Raw genomic sequence first — 15,427 nt, forward strand, 5'->3', positions numbered from 1 at the left:
AGATTTCTGTTCTGTCACTCAATTTCTGAACAACTGAGATGTATCCTATCCAACCATAGGTTAGGATCCACTTAGGAGATAGCAAATACCTGTAGGGGGTAAATGTGCACATTAAAGTGCAATGTTAAGTGATCATTTCCAAGTAAAATAAGGTATTATCTTAAAGAGGTCATATGATGCTTTTTGGCTTTTCCCTCTCCTTTATTGAGTCTCTTTTTTTGTTCATGTAACAGGTTTGCAAAGTAAAAAGCCCAAAGTCCAGCCCAAAGGGAGTTCCCATCTCCCACAGAAAGCTCTGCTCTGAACTGCCTGAAAACAGCTCGTTTGTAGTCTTTACTTACACTTTCTTGTGACATCACAAGAAAACACGCATCATAATGCTCGCCTAGCACCTAGTGGGGCACGCCCTCAAAAACACAGATGGAATAACACACTGAGCTGCAGCACAAAGGGGCAAGATGTCCACCTGCTACCTCTCCCTTCCAAACATTAGCTACCCTCCAGGCAGTCAATGGACATAAAGTTGTTACTGTCATGTAGAGACAGTGCAGTTACAAATTAATAACTCACCACTCTGAAAGTCTTGCTCCAGCTAGGTTGCTAAGCTGGTAAGGGGAACATATACAGCTGTAGCAAAGCTGTGTTTACCGGCTTTTCATGACCTGTCCAATCTGCTTCTGATTGGCTAGTAGTCTTTAACTAGGTACTGCGCATTTGCAACTCCCAACAAAGATTTAAGTAAGATGCCTCACTCTGTAGCTAAATCGGAGCATTCAACACACAGGGTGAAAAGAGGAGCTGCAGCACTGTGTAGTATGATCTCATATAAAAATATAGTGTTTTTTTGAAAATCCATGTAAACCTGTTCTAGTACAACCCCTAAATAAGCACAATGTGACCACTTTAATATAAGAAACAAACATCATGGTCAAAAGTCTATCCATATATCTAACAATATATAATAATAATAATAATAATAATAATATACCCATCTTTAACATCATTTCACATTTTTAAAAATTGTTTCTCTTCTTATTTTGAGTTAAACTGTTCATGTTTCGAGACGGTTCACCTCAAGGGGTTTATCCTATTCAATAAACTTATTCCAATATCTTTTAATGCAGTTTCTTCCATGCCAGTGTTTGTAGAAAAGATACATTCTTGCATTCTTGTATTTATTATTAAGTCAAAATATTGACAGAAAATACCAGCTGACAGACAGAATGAAAAGTATTGGTCCATCAAACAAAGCCAGCAATTTACACAACATTGACCTTTAGATTTTTGAAGTGTGAATGAAGTTGCTAAAAGTTCTTCAAACAAAGACTGCCAAACTCTCTTTTTCGAGATTCTTTTTCAAGACTTAACTGATTCCCAAGACACTTGCATTCGATTTTATTTATTGAAATTTTCATTTATCAGAGAATCTCTGCCTCTTTAAAATACTCCATTCCAATAATCTGCTAATGTTTTAATGTTCCCTATAGGGAACCTCTCGTTTATCTCTCACTTTCCTTTCCTTTTGCTTAAGGATGCTTCAGCCGAATGGCTGTTTGCCAACAAAGGGGGCTTTAACCCATTGGTTGGTGGTTTCTCGATAACCACTGTGGCTGTCCTCCGCCCTACAATGCAGTGACTGAGCTCTAACACTTATGGCACACATGTGCACTAAAATCTGGTTAGCTTCTGCCTGACTGACTGCCCGCCTCACTGCCCTTGGGTTGGTTAGGATGTAAGTATTCTCAGTACACCCACACAGAGGCAAAGAAGTAAGGCTAATGATGACAAGCTCCAGCAGTGGCCAACTCCTTGGCACAAGATCCTCCATCCTGACTTGTAGCTCCTGAGCCTCATTTCCTGAATATTTAGAGCAACCTATTTTTCTCCCGGTGAAGCTGATTGGAAACCATAATAGCTTTAAGTGCTGCAGCAAAGCGTGAAACATGTACTGACAGGATTATTGTCACTTGATTTCTTCAAAGTACCAAAATAGAGATAAAATGATAACATAGTGCATACATTGTGTGTCTGTATCCCATTATTGCACTGTGATCTATTTCATTTGAAAGATGGGAATTGCTCTAGAGGGTTTGAAACAAATATTCAGTAAATGTCCTTTGTCTGCTCTGAAGGGGGTGATTAAAGAGAAACGTCCTTCATGGTTTTAATGGTGGCACAACATATTGGGGTTTTTTTTACTCATGCTGTAGGCTAATGGCAGGGTAACGCAAAGCAGATATCATCATGGCAGATATTCTGGGAATTCATTTTGGGCAGCTTTGGAGACTCCAAATCAGCTGCGCGTCCATGGCGTGCGTCATTGCGCAGCGGCGCGTCCATCCCATAGTGCTTAATGGGAATCCGCTGACAGAGCACAACCAGTTGTTTGCGCGAGCATATGTATGCGCGGATCAGCAGGTGTTGTCTCTAACTGGATGGAAGTCACGGTTACAACCGCACCGATCGGAGGGAAAACTCAAATGCTACGGACTCTTATTTCCAGGATGCGCTGACATATATGACATGCTCGCGGCATTCGGCAGTTAAAGGTAAAGTTCTGATTTTAACTTCATTACCCTGGCTGATTTTTGTTTATAATGACGGCGACACTGGTCCGTGTTTGTTGTGGCTCAAATTTGGGAAACGTTTGTTTTCGTGCGCTTTTTCTCATCAGCGCGCCTTTAAATAGAGCATGCCATATAATACAGGGTGAACACAAAAGTCGGCTGACGAATTAAACTTTAAAGTGATCTGTGTTTTATGTCAAAATCTATAAAAAATGCTCGTGCGTAGTCATCAATTTCAGGCTTATCTCGCTGTTACTTAACAGCCAAATACATAGACTGCCTGTGTGTGTCTCTACGCGCGCGCGCGCGTCTCCCTCCTTAATTTTGATGCCTTCATTTAATTCTCCCTGTGCAAGAGGCTGGTGCACCAGTGCATAGATGATGCTCTTTGTTGACGTGAATGAGTGTTAGGAGGTTAACATGTTTCTGCTTAACCAGGCAAGCTACCCAATCGTTGATTGTTTTTTCCTCAGGGCCATATTTTTTGGAGATTGTGTTTGTAATAGGAGGAACATTCAAGTATTCCAGCTCTGTGATCAAGCTCATGTGGTGTTACATATATTATACACCACACTCACAAAGCAAACTGCAACCTTTAATTGGGCTGGGGAGGTTTCAACAGTTATCAAAGGGGAGAAGGTCAGGAATTATTCAATAGAGACCATCAGGGTGATGTACAGCCTACTGTATAGCTGTGTTACTGGAGACTTTATCGAAGTTAACCACTACAGCCTGTAGACAAATGCATGCCTTTCTAACCTTGTGTATTTGATAGTTCTCAATATTAATAGTGATACTTACTTTGGCCCATCTTTACCCAGCAGCTCTGCATCAGATAAAAAACAGTTAAGCTGTCAAGTCAACAGCAATGCTATGATTCCACTGTGATAAAAACTAATTTAAACCACACTAATGCTCCATGAAACCATATGATGACTTTCCCCAAGTCCTCCTCTAATTTCTCAAACTATATTTACCGGAATGATAATGCCTGTAATCAGCCGAATAAGCACAGATTGTAAGGCTTACTTAATTGGTGCAGATTTTTGTTCACTCAATGAGTGTAAACTGCCAGCTGCCTTTCAGATTTTATTCCTCACAGTGCAGGACAGCCGCCACAAGAAGGCACAAAAAGGAACAGGAATGAGATTTACATAAAAAGAGTTGTGTAGAGATAATGGAAAGTCTCTCTGTTATCATCAAAACTCCAGAGCTGGGAGTGTATTTTCTATCCCTCTCAGACGGAAAAGAGAAAAGAATTTAAAAAAAATCCCTGCAAATTCAAATAACAAATTAAAGTATTGGAGGCACACCTCATTGGGCATACGACAGCATTGTCCTTGTCTTCACTTTTTGTCTGGAATGGGCGGCTGGTGATTCATGTGGAGCACATCTCTAATGTCAGGAGCTTATGACCCTACTTGTTGGTACTTTTTATATTTTTGCATTGAATTCAAAGCAACATTTTAGGCTCACCTGATTTGTTTGCAGTGCAGGTGCATCATGGTAGCAGTTGAGTCACTTTCTGGTTTCTGTATCGTGGGATCTTGCCTTGACCCAGTGGCACAATGTCATGTGTCATAGGTAATATTATCTGATGGCATAAGTCCTTCTGGTATTGTCCATTCTCAAGCTGTCACAGTGTCCAGATGGGTCTTTAGATCAACTTGTTTCCCTCTGGCTTTTCTTTTAAAGGATTACATGTAATTACATGTGAAATGTGGCCAAAGCCCAGAGGTGTGGTTTTGATGGACCAGAAGCTCTCAAGCAGTTACATACAGATGCGGATGACTGCATCTTCATTTGTCCTTATTTCTTGGAGGAATAGTTTGATATTTTGATAAATATACTTATTTACTTTCTTGCAGAGAGTTGGATGAGAGGATTGATACCACTCTCACTTCTCTACAATAAGTACAAAGCTATCTAAAAAAGCTAAAGATCAACTGGAAGTACAAAGCCACAGCTTCCTTCAAACTGTTGTTTTATCCTGCCTATTATTACCTTACATCGATACGCAGGATTCTCCTGGATAATGTAACAACCCTGTAGGTTTACGTTATAGCTATTGGTGTTAATTATTTCAACTTTGTTTCTCAGAAATCACGTTTTGTCTGTCATTTTGGCACGGTGGGCGGCTCTACAATAGCCATGAGCCTTGGAAGCTGTTGCTATGAAGAAAAGCCTGAAAGAGGCATGAATCAGAGCAGTAGCAAATTCAAAATACTTTGTTGTTGCAGTTGGGAACAAAACACAGGGTCATAATTGAAGAATCCATAAGTGAATTAACTTTAGTTGAAGATGGTAAAAGTTGTCTCGACAGGGAAATCTTTAGCCGCAGCACGCCGTAAGTGGCTTTACCTTCAACTTCTTATCAAAGACTCTGATATTTTATAACGTAGGTGTTAATCTTATGTCCTGATGATTAAACTCGGACTCTAAAGTATGTTAATTAGTGAGACTTTGGACAGAGCCAGGCTAGCTGTTTTAAAAATGTGGTAACAATCTTCTCATCAAACTATCAGCAAGAAAGCAAATCAGCGTATTTCCCAAAATGTTGGACTATTCCTTTAAATACATTCCTGTACTCATCATTATGGCTTCCATTTTATGGCTTTTCCATCTCTTCACTGCTGTAATTATAAGCCTGTGGATTTCCTCCCCATACAGTATGTGTGAGCAGCAACACTGCTAACTCATCCCAATAGTAATGCAAGAGCGATGGACACCAGAGACCTATCTTGGATGATGATGAAAAGCAGTAGTCACTCAGAGCCTGAATCGAAGCCTCTAAACCCACAGATGAAACAAGGGAGGAGAGGCCTCCGTCTTGATGGAATCCATAGAGTCCCTATTGTTTCTGTGAGACGCTGCTGTGGTGTGTTTGAAGGAGAGAAAGAGACAGCACGAAGGCAAGTGCGACTGAGAGGGTCTCTGATGGGAGGTGAGCTGAGGAGTACATCCTAGTGAAGTCACTTTTATATAATAAGTAATGTTGGTTAGACTGTGGCAAGAACATTAAAGATCCTACAGTGACAACGTCACTGAGATTCTTTGATAACAGAGATTAATCTACCACACAGTGAAATGCTACATTACTGTATTCCGTCACTCTAACATTTAAGAGCTATTTTGGCTCCAATGAACTTGTGGAATTAAAAGAAATCTAAAAAAAGGGTCCTGGACTGGAGTGTGAAGAAGAACACTTTCATATTGTGCACATATGAAGCACACTGGCTTAAATCCTATCAAACTCATACAGGTTGTATTCTTATATACTGCTTTTACACACGCTAACTCTGCTTTAATCTTATGAAGCTGCAGAGCTGCAGTCTCTTTTCATTCACCTTACACTGTAAATTTCCAGCTAAACTGAGGTGCTCTCTCTCTCTCGCCTGTCATTCACCGGTCTTGTGTTTTAAGTGTATTACTGCTGCCAACAACTACATGCACATCATGGTTCCTCGCAGGTCTATTTCAAGTAGCAGGCTATTTAAAAACGATAAAATATTCATTATGTGGTTCATCAACGGTGATAAATTATCCGAAATTCCCGCAAGGTGCGGACAACTCTGCACAACATCAGTGAAGCTGGAGCTCTTCAGCAAGTGTTCCTCCACTGCCACTGCACACATACACACTATGCTTACACATGCGCACTGAGGACCCAGGGTTAGGGTTACAATTTTGGATTTATTCACGCACTTCAAAAACATTTATTGAAAGTTTTATTCTTTTTACAAGTTTATTTACAGCATTAAACGTTGAAATGTGTATTGTAACAGGCTGTATATTAACTTATTGGGAGAAAATGAGTAGTTCTATGTAAAATCAGACGTTGAGCAAAATGGCATGATCCTTGATTCACTGCGAAGCTTCAACTGTGAGATTGACAGTCAAATCAGGCTCCGCCCATCGAAGCATCGAATCTTCGACTATTCGGGATCAGCCCTGCTAATGATGATCACTTATGGTATCTTTAAACGAGGCATATAAATGATGATTGCCTGTTAAGTAGCTAGATCGAGGTGCCCAACCAGCAGGATGTAACTGTACTTTAATAGGTCCTACATGTAGGTTTCTAGCTAGCTAGCACATTTATTCAATACTGACATATACATACCAGCTTTGCAGGTCATGCATTCGGCTTCACATGAAGTCAAAAATTTAAATGTAACAGTGCCGGTAGTGGTCAAAGCAATGTGTTTTTGACACATACAATGGAATGCCGACTGTAGAAAGAATCTTGGACATTTTGTGCGATTTAGAAATCCAGGCCTGACGCATTGTTTAGGTCCCAAAAAGAGGACCGTTCTGGGAAAAAGAGGACGTATGGTCACCCTACTATTACTACTCATTTAAGAGTAAACTACTTGATGTTTATTATGTAGATAAAATTAAATGGGGGGTGTGATGGCAATTTGAGTTTTCAAATAAATAGCTCAAGCAAACACTTGTCTTTCTGTGAATTTTATTCCAGTCTTCTGCAGAAGGAACTCACATGGACACATACGCATCAGAGAGTATCATCTGAGTGAGCTGCAGTGTCTCAGCACATGCAGCTTTTATCTTAGTCTCAGGGTCGGAGTACTATCTCATTAAAGGAACATGGTATCTTTCAGTGTTCCCTAAGGGACACTCAATCTGGATCTATAGAAAGACACCCATGTCCAAGGTACATGCAGTGAACCACTTAAAGTCCTGACCCCTCTGGACATGCTAAAGCATCACACACATTTACCTTCCGTTGACCCCATACCCAAGAGGCTGGAGGCCCCTAGTGAGGTTAGTTACATGGCAGTGTTTTAAAGATGGTTCTCATGAAATTCCCATTGCAGGGGACAAGGAAGATATTTTGGACATAGCCATGGTTTGGGTGTTGGGCTATGCCATAAGTATCTGAAAAAGTATTTTTAAGTATCACTAGCTAGGAAGCTAGGAAGCACATTTAACTTGACATGTCAGCTAATAAATGCAGTTTTGTTGCAGCATGTGGTGTGCTAACATGTCTTTACCAGCTTTTAAATTTTAACTACAAGAAATGTTGGCATTGTTTACATTTATTTGCTATTGTAAACAGGCCAGTGATGGTTAGCTAACTAGACACCATATTTATACCGAATAATTTTTTTCCTTTTCATGTTGTAATAATTCTGGTTACACTATATGCATATTTCATCCAAGAGATCCATACAGGTTTTATTTTTGTATATTTCAAGGCTTTGATGAAACACAAGATGAATACAAAAATCACTGCCATCCTTTGGTAAGTGTGGACAGAAAAAAATGTAGTATGCCAGTAGGCCTAGAATAAGTACCTTGAAGAGCAACAAAGGAGCGAAAAGTAAGAGAATTTGTGACTCAGTTCTGCCTGACATATCTTTTTATATTTGCTGCTGCCCTTTTCAAGTCAGTTTAAAATCAAATTGCCAACAGTTGAAGCTGACAGACAGACTTCACTTTGGAGGACTGTTACCCATCCTTCCACATACAAGTGTCCTTCCTCAGGATGGTCACTGAGCTTGGACTGATGCCAGGACAGAACGTGGGCTGAAGTGTGAAGATATCTGTGTATTAGATGGAGCTCTGCCTAAGCAAATATTTGGTATTTTGAAGATCAGGGTTAAAACACTGGTAGTAAACAGATAGCTCTCTATAGCCACTTCTAACATCTGGCTTTTGTCTTCAGTTTGAAAGGGTGTCACTCCAGATCGAATGAGTCTGCAGTGGTCATGGGTATTTATCTGCTCCAGCTCCGATTGGCAGTCATGTAAACATGACACCCGGCTGGACACGCAATTTTTTTAAGTTTTTAAATTTTTTTAATTATGTTTTAAGAAGGGACTTAAAAGAGTTCACTGACTCAGCTGACCTGATTTCCTCGGGCAGGCTGTTCCAGAGCCTCGGGGCCCTGACAGCAAACGCTCTGTCCCCTTTACTTTTCAGTCGAGACTCTGGAACAGACAACAGACCTCTGCCCGAGGATCTCAAGGTACGTGCTGGTGCGTATGGGACTAAAAGTTCAGAAATATAACAAGGCGAGAGGCCATGAAGAGCTTTAAAAGTGATCAATAGAATTTTAAAGTCAATTCTAAAACATACTGGGAGCCAGTGTAATGAAGCTAAAATAGGGGTTATGTGGTCATATTTCTTTGTTCTGGTTAAAAGCCTGGCAGCTGAGTTCTGGACAGTCTGGAGTCGATCAATAGATTTTTGGGTTAAACAGGTGAAAAGGCTGTTGCAATAATCCAGGCGTGATAAGATAAAAGCGTATAAAATGGTCTCGGTGTCCTTAAAAGTTAACATAGATCGAATTTTTGCTATATTTCTAAGTTGATAAAAACATGATTGAACAAGCTTTATGGTGTGCTGCTCGAAATTTAAATTACTATCAAACCAAACACCAAGGTTCTTTGCCACAGGCTTAATGTGATTTACTAGGGAACCAGCAGATGGCAGTATTTGATTTGCCATCTGCTGGGACCCAATGACCAGGATTTCTGTTTTGTCTGAGTTCAGCTGGAGGAAATTATTTGACATCCATTTTTTAACTTCACAAAGGCAGTTGTTAAGTGAACTCAGCATTCCAGGGTCCGTGGATCTGACGGGCAAGTATATTTATGTGTCATCAGCATAAATATGAAAAGAAATGCCACGTTTATGGATAATATGTCCAAGGGGAAGCAGGAAGGAAAACAAAATGGGTCCTAAGACCGACCCCTGAGGCACAACATATTTAAATGGACAGAACGAAGAGACATTGTTGTTTACAGACACGCAAAACTTCCTATTTGACAGGTAGGATGAAAACCATTCTAGGGCAGTACCAGAGATCCCCACCCAGTGCCTCAGTCTGTCTAACATGATGCTGTGATCAATGGTGTCAAAAGCAGCGCTAAGGTCCAGGAGTACCAGGACTGAGCACATACCTTCATCAGCAAACATTAAAAGGTCATTGGTGACTTTAAGCAGGGCAGTCTCAGTGCTGTGGTACTTCCTGAAACCAGATAGAAACTTTTCAAATATTTTGTTATTTTCCAGTACAGTGAGCAGCTGTTTGGACACAATTCTTTCTAGAATCTTTGCAATAAAAGGCAGTTTTGAAATTGGTCTAAAATTATGTGGGAGGGAGGGATCTAAACCAGGTTTCTTTAAAAGTGGGTTCACGCAAGCCGTTTTAAAATAATCAGGGACACAACCAGTAGATAGGGAGCTGTTGAAAACAGAGATCAAATGGGGCCCAATAGAATCTATTACTTTCAGTAAAAACTTTGTAGGTATTACATCAAGTGGGCTGGAGGACACTCTCATTTGTGATACTGTTTTTAAAAGCTCAGACAAGTCGATGGGATAAAACTGGTTAAAACTCTCTTGTTGCTGGTGAGGGACCTCTGAGTAAGAGGCAGTGGGGGTAATAGAGGCTCTGATTGACACCGCCTTATTGGTAAAATAAGATAACAATTCACAGTCATTAAGACATTACTTCTACCTGAGGCACAAGGAGGGGTTGGGTTTACCAGCTGATCCACAGTCTTAAACAGAAACCTGGGGTTGTGTTTATGTGTAGTAATGAGTTCAGAAAAATAGTGTGTTCTCGCATCCTTAACCATGTTATTGTAGTTAATTAATAAATTCTTCAGACTGAGGTAATGGACTTGGAGACTGGATTTTTTCCATCTGCGCTCTGCTTTCCTGCATTCCCTTTTGAGGCTGCGAATGCTGTCATTTATCCAGGGTTGCTTACTAGCTTTAGACGTAGGCCTAACCTTTAGAGGAGCAGTAATATTTAGTGACAACAAGCAGATATGATTGAAGTGATCGACCAGATTGTTGGTGTTGGAATCAGACAGGTGTTGGCTTTGACTCTGAAAGAATGCGCAAAACTTTGAAACACTTTGTTCATTAAAGATGCGACAACACATGGAGCTTGGTGAGGCGGCATGAGTAACAGGCGAATCGCAGCTAAAAACAATACATCTGTGGTCAGATATGGTCATGTCCACTAATTCCACAGAGGAAATGCTGACACCCAGGGTAAAAACCAAGTCCAGTGTATGACCACGGTTATGTGTTTGACCTTTGACATGTTGTTTGAAGTTAAAAGAAGTGGTCATATTTAAAAAGTCAGTTGCATTAACATTGGTGGGGTCATCAACATGAATATTAAAATCGCCACAAAGAACAATTCTGTCATAATTTAAAACCAGAGTAGGTAAAAATTCAGGAAGTTCTGATAAAAATCCTCCAGACAGTTTTGGGGGGAGATAAATTATATATTATATATATATATATATTATGATGCAGCCCTCCAACTTTAAGAGTGAGAACTTCAAAGGAGTTACATTCATCACAGCGTACTTGATGAAATTTTTCTTATACACGCTCACTAGCCCACCACCACGACCACTGACCCTCGGTTGACTAAAGCAATCATATTGAGGCGGACACAGTTCAGCTAACTGGCTATAGTCATTCATTTGCAACCATGATTCAGTTAAAAACATAAAATCTAGATTTGCAGACAAGATAAAATCATTTAAGATAAAAGTCTTACCTGAAAGTGATCTCACATTGAAGAGAGCCATTTTAAATGAGTTTGTTCTGGGTGCTGGAGTTGGTGCAGTTGTCCTAATCCTTAAGAGATTACTATTATTTCTGTGTGGGATGTGCACTCGGTTTACTGGTCTATGCGTGATGATGACAGGAATAGAAGTCTTTGGAACAGCGCTGGGAGCAGACGGCTTTACATGCCAGCAGGTGGAGACAGTTGTTTGTGGCAGTGAGGCAGAGATCTGTTCAGTGAGCGGTGGTGTGTCCAGGTGTGCTGCATGAATGATTAATCATTCACGTCATGTGTGGACCGCACCACATGCTGTATGTGAGCAGCTAACATTTCTGAGCCCCGTTTGTTTGGGTGAAGTCCGTCTGTCTTAAAAAGAGACATTCTTTGCCAGAAAATATTAAAATTATCCACATAACACATACGGTGAGCCCTGCAGGCGGACTGGAGCCAGTTGTGGAGGCCAAGGAGTCTACTGAAGCGGCCAGCACCGCGACCAACTGTGTGAATGGGACCAGAGATAAAAACGGACTTTCCACACTGCTTTAAAAAGTTAAAAAGACAGTTAAAATCTGATTTTGTCAGCTCAGACTGCTGAAGAGCTGTGTCATTTGTTCCGACATGGACTATCACTCTTGTGATGGAGGACGGGAGCGATGGCATTAGGTCCTGGAGTTTTTTTAAAATGTCAGTCGTGGTGGCACCAGGGAAGCAGTGAGTGGTAGAATGTAGCCGGTGGAGGAGATGTAACAGTGTCGGCAGGCACTGTCCGCCGAAAGATATCCGTATCAGGGAGACTCGAAGCCGCAGGTGCATCCGCTGGATGGACCGGGGTGTCGTCAGACAGGGCTACATAGCGGTTGGAGAGGCCGATGTGCGGAGGAGAGGCAGCCCCATCCGAGCCTCTCTTGCAGCCACGGACCACCACTTCAGCCCAGGTTGACTGATGCTTCGGAGTCGAGCAGGAGGAAAGCCTGGGAAGGGCAGAGGGGTCCCAAAACACAGTGTCCTGGATGTTAGCGGTTGGGCTAAGAGAAACAATCTGTTTGGCTTGTACTGAAGCCACATCCATAAAGCCAGTCAGCAGGGAATCTTTCTCTTTGAGTTCCTCTGAAAGTCGTCGGATGTCTTCCATAAGGTCAGCAATCTTTTTGTTCGCTTTCTTAAGGAGTGTGCAGTCCTTATGGGGCAGAGTTATCACGGCTAGCATAACGTTAGCCGCCGGAGCTTTGTTGTGATCAGTAGTGTTGATAGCGTTTTTACGGTCATCTAGCTTAAAATTCATGTCGGATGACTAAAATCCTTGACCCACGTAAAACTTAAATTAAAAACTTAAGTTAAATAAAAAGGATGTAAAAAATGTAACGAAAAAGTGTGGATTAAAACTGGATAAGAGTCCGGTTTAAGACGGGTAGCTACAGACGCCAACGCATGCGCAGAGTGCAGATTACGTCTGTTTCATCCACATGTTTATGTAGTATTAGCATGCTAGGCTAACGGTCTGTCAGCTGTGACTTTATATCCACGCTGTGATGTCTTTCAGAGCACACAAACACCTGTCACCTGCCCAGCTTTGTGCTGTTTACCAGAAACACCGCGGCAAAACCTTATTTTTACACGCTATATTGGCTACACCCAGCAACCGCAGTAACATTGTCACTGGCCTCAAAGTTGCTTTCTAGTCTTTACTAAGGTGTTTACAGGTGTGGATGTGACATCAATCGTGACTCATCAGAAAAAAAATGTGTCTACTGGCAATGTGAATGGAGTCAATCAGTTGAAATAAACTGCATATACAAGATCATTTTGTTGTCAAAATGGAATATGTGCACTGTTTGGCATCTGTATGTGTTTATGTGTGTTTTGGTCTGAGCTTAAATAAGGCCACAAAGGCTTAGCAGTGGAAAGCAGTGTGTAATTTATTTACTTCTGCCAAAAGATCAAAAAGATCAGACAGTGACCGATGAATCCAATTACACCTGATAGTGAGAAAACAAAAAATAAATTATTATTGAGCAGCTAAGGTATAAACAGACAATGACACAAACAATCTGACAGCAAGTGACTGACTGCCGTTAAGGGCTGGATGGCTGGAAACTTTTTACAGCTGAACACAGACAAGATCGAGGTCCTTATTATTGCACCCGATAGCAGAGGTCTCACAATCACTCAACATAATTAGTCCCTTTCATCAGTGGTACAATCAAACCTCAGGAATTTGGGTGTTATGATTGATACATCAATGCACATGTCAAACCTTTGATGACCTTTCTTTCATGTAAAAAACATTGCCAAGCTCAAACCTGTTCAAACCAGATAATGATAATTGATAATTCATGAAATTCATGCATTTATTTCATCCCAGTTAGATTACTGTAACTCCCTTTTCACCAGCCTCAGCAAGTTGTCCCTGGACAAATGGTCCAAAACACTGCTGCAATGCTGTTGACCACGTCCAGCCGGACAAATCACATAACACCAATCTTGTCTTCATTACATTGGCTCCCTGTCAAGTACAAGATTCAGGGTGAGAAAAAAAGTGCTCCTTTCGACATACAGATCTCTTATGGTCAGGCTCCCAGGTATATCTCAGCCCTATGGTATACCACCATTAGGCCACTTAGGTCCTTAAATAAAGGCCTACTAGTTGTTCCGCATGCGTGTCTGAAAACTAAAGTTGACTGTGCATTTTAAGTGGAGGCACCGACATTGTGGGATGCTCTTTCCTCAGAACTTAGCTCTGTCTGTTCTATCAATACCAGGTGCAATCTTGTAAAAACATGGAATGACTTCAGTATAATTTGACTTTAAACAGAAGGTGCGCATTGTTTCATCCCTCCCTACTGGGCAGGACAGATGAAACACAAGGGTGGGACGGAAGAACGATATACGTTTATGTTATTTATGTTATTCTTGTTTTTTATTTAAAATGCTTGATGGTGTCCGTCTTAATATGTAATTGCAAACATATCATCTCATGTCATTTTTCTTAATAGAAAATATAATAAATATAACTTTTAGAACATATGACCAAACAATAAATGCGCATTTCGATTTTTTTTCAAACATATGTAGATCAGTTTTAAATGTATATATTTTATTTTATTTATATATACATATGCATGAGTTTGTGAATATTATACATCTTTTGATCTAGGCAATGAATTGTGTGGTGGTGTGTTGTAGCTTACAACATAATCTGTGTTTAATATGTTTGAAAGGAAGGTGCAAACCGCCAAGTGTTGTGGAGAGATGGCAGCTGTTATTGTTGCCAGGAGACACAGCCGTAATGAAAGAAAACGTAGAGAATTTAACAATATTAGATAATATTCTATATCTAAAATACAATTATTTTATTTTATTTATTCGATGAACTGTATGAATAGATTTCTTTTTTTAATTTGTATTTTCCTTTAGCTTTGGCAATACTGTTGTATTAACAATCATGCCAATAAAGCGTTTCGTTTCGACCTGACTTCTTTTCTCCGTGAGATGGAATAATTTAGAAAGTTGCGTGGCGCTGCAGAGAGCCCCCAGCTGCAGTAGTGCACGGATCATGTGTAAAATTCAGCCATCCAGAGGGAACGATCACCAACTGTTCACAGCGCGCCGGTCGTAATAGCGACATAACCCATTGTAGGAGAGGGAATGGGGCGTTGGGGCGTACAGGACCAGGGACAGGAGATCACGGAGCGACTGGGCACGCTGCAGACGGTCGGTGATTGTTCCCTCTGGCTGGATGAAGCACGATCTGCTGGCATTTCGTCACGTCTGGGTCATTGCAGCATATTGTAGCTGTTTCTGCTGGGGTTTCCCAAAGTTTTTCACGTGTGCTGTCCCAAGTACTTGGTGCAAACTCAGGCAGGATGGGCAGGTACATACGATTTCCACATACTAACGCACTGAATGAAACAAACCAAGGTTTTTACGCAGTGGCTGCTTTCCCTCCAGACTCTCCATGGTGGAAACCATTAAAACACGCAAAACCTAATTTAAATACTGCAACCTCCATTGTGTTTGCTACTGTTGTCATCTACGCAATAATTCTTAGTAAATCACACATAACAGGTACTAAAATTGCACGTGCAATATTTTAGAATGCACACACAATTTAGTACCCTTTATTCAGGATGTTAGTAAATTGGGTCCATAGAAATAACAGATGCAGACAACCATTTGCATTGGATGATCAGTTTAAGTTACACAGGTTTTTAAAGGGTATTTCCATAAATAGTTCTCTAGGTTACTGTAACATGCTGTAATGATGTGAGTGGGCATCATTCTCTGTATGGGTTCAAGC

General features: G+C 40.8%; 1 protein-coding gene across 1 annotated transcript in view; it reads left to right on the top strand.

The window, feature by feature from the left end:
• Positions 1-2,347: 2,347 nt before the first annotated feature.
• The window catches only part of LOC119917686 (gamma-aminobutyric acid receptor subunit pi), a 57,029-nt gene continuing 43,949 nt past the window's right edge, over positions 2,348-15,427 (top strand). The window contains exon 1 of the mRNA XM_038738103.1: positions 2,348-2,549. The gene's annotated coding sequence lies outside the window, so the exon portion shown is untranslated. The remainder of the gene's footprint in view (positions 2,550-15,427) is intronic.

This window comes from Micropterus salmoides, unplaced genomic scaffold (genome assembly GCF_014851395.1).
Source record: "Micropterus salmoides isolate LMB-PRFRI ecotype aquatic unplaced genomic scaffold, ASM1485139v1 Ms_hic_scaffold_22, whole genome shotgun sequence".
Lineage (NCBI taxonomy): Eukaryota > Metazoa > Chordata > Actinopteri > Centrarchiformes > Centrarchidae > Micropterus > Micropterus salmoides.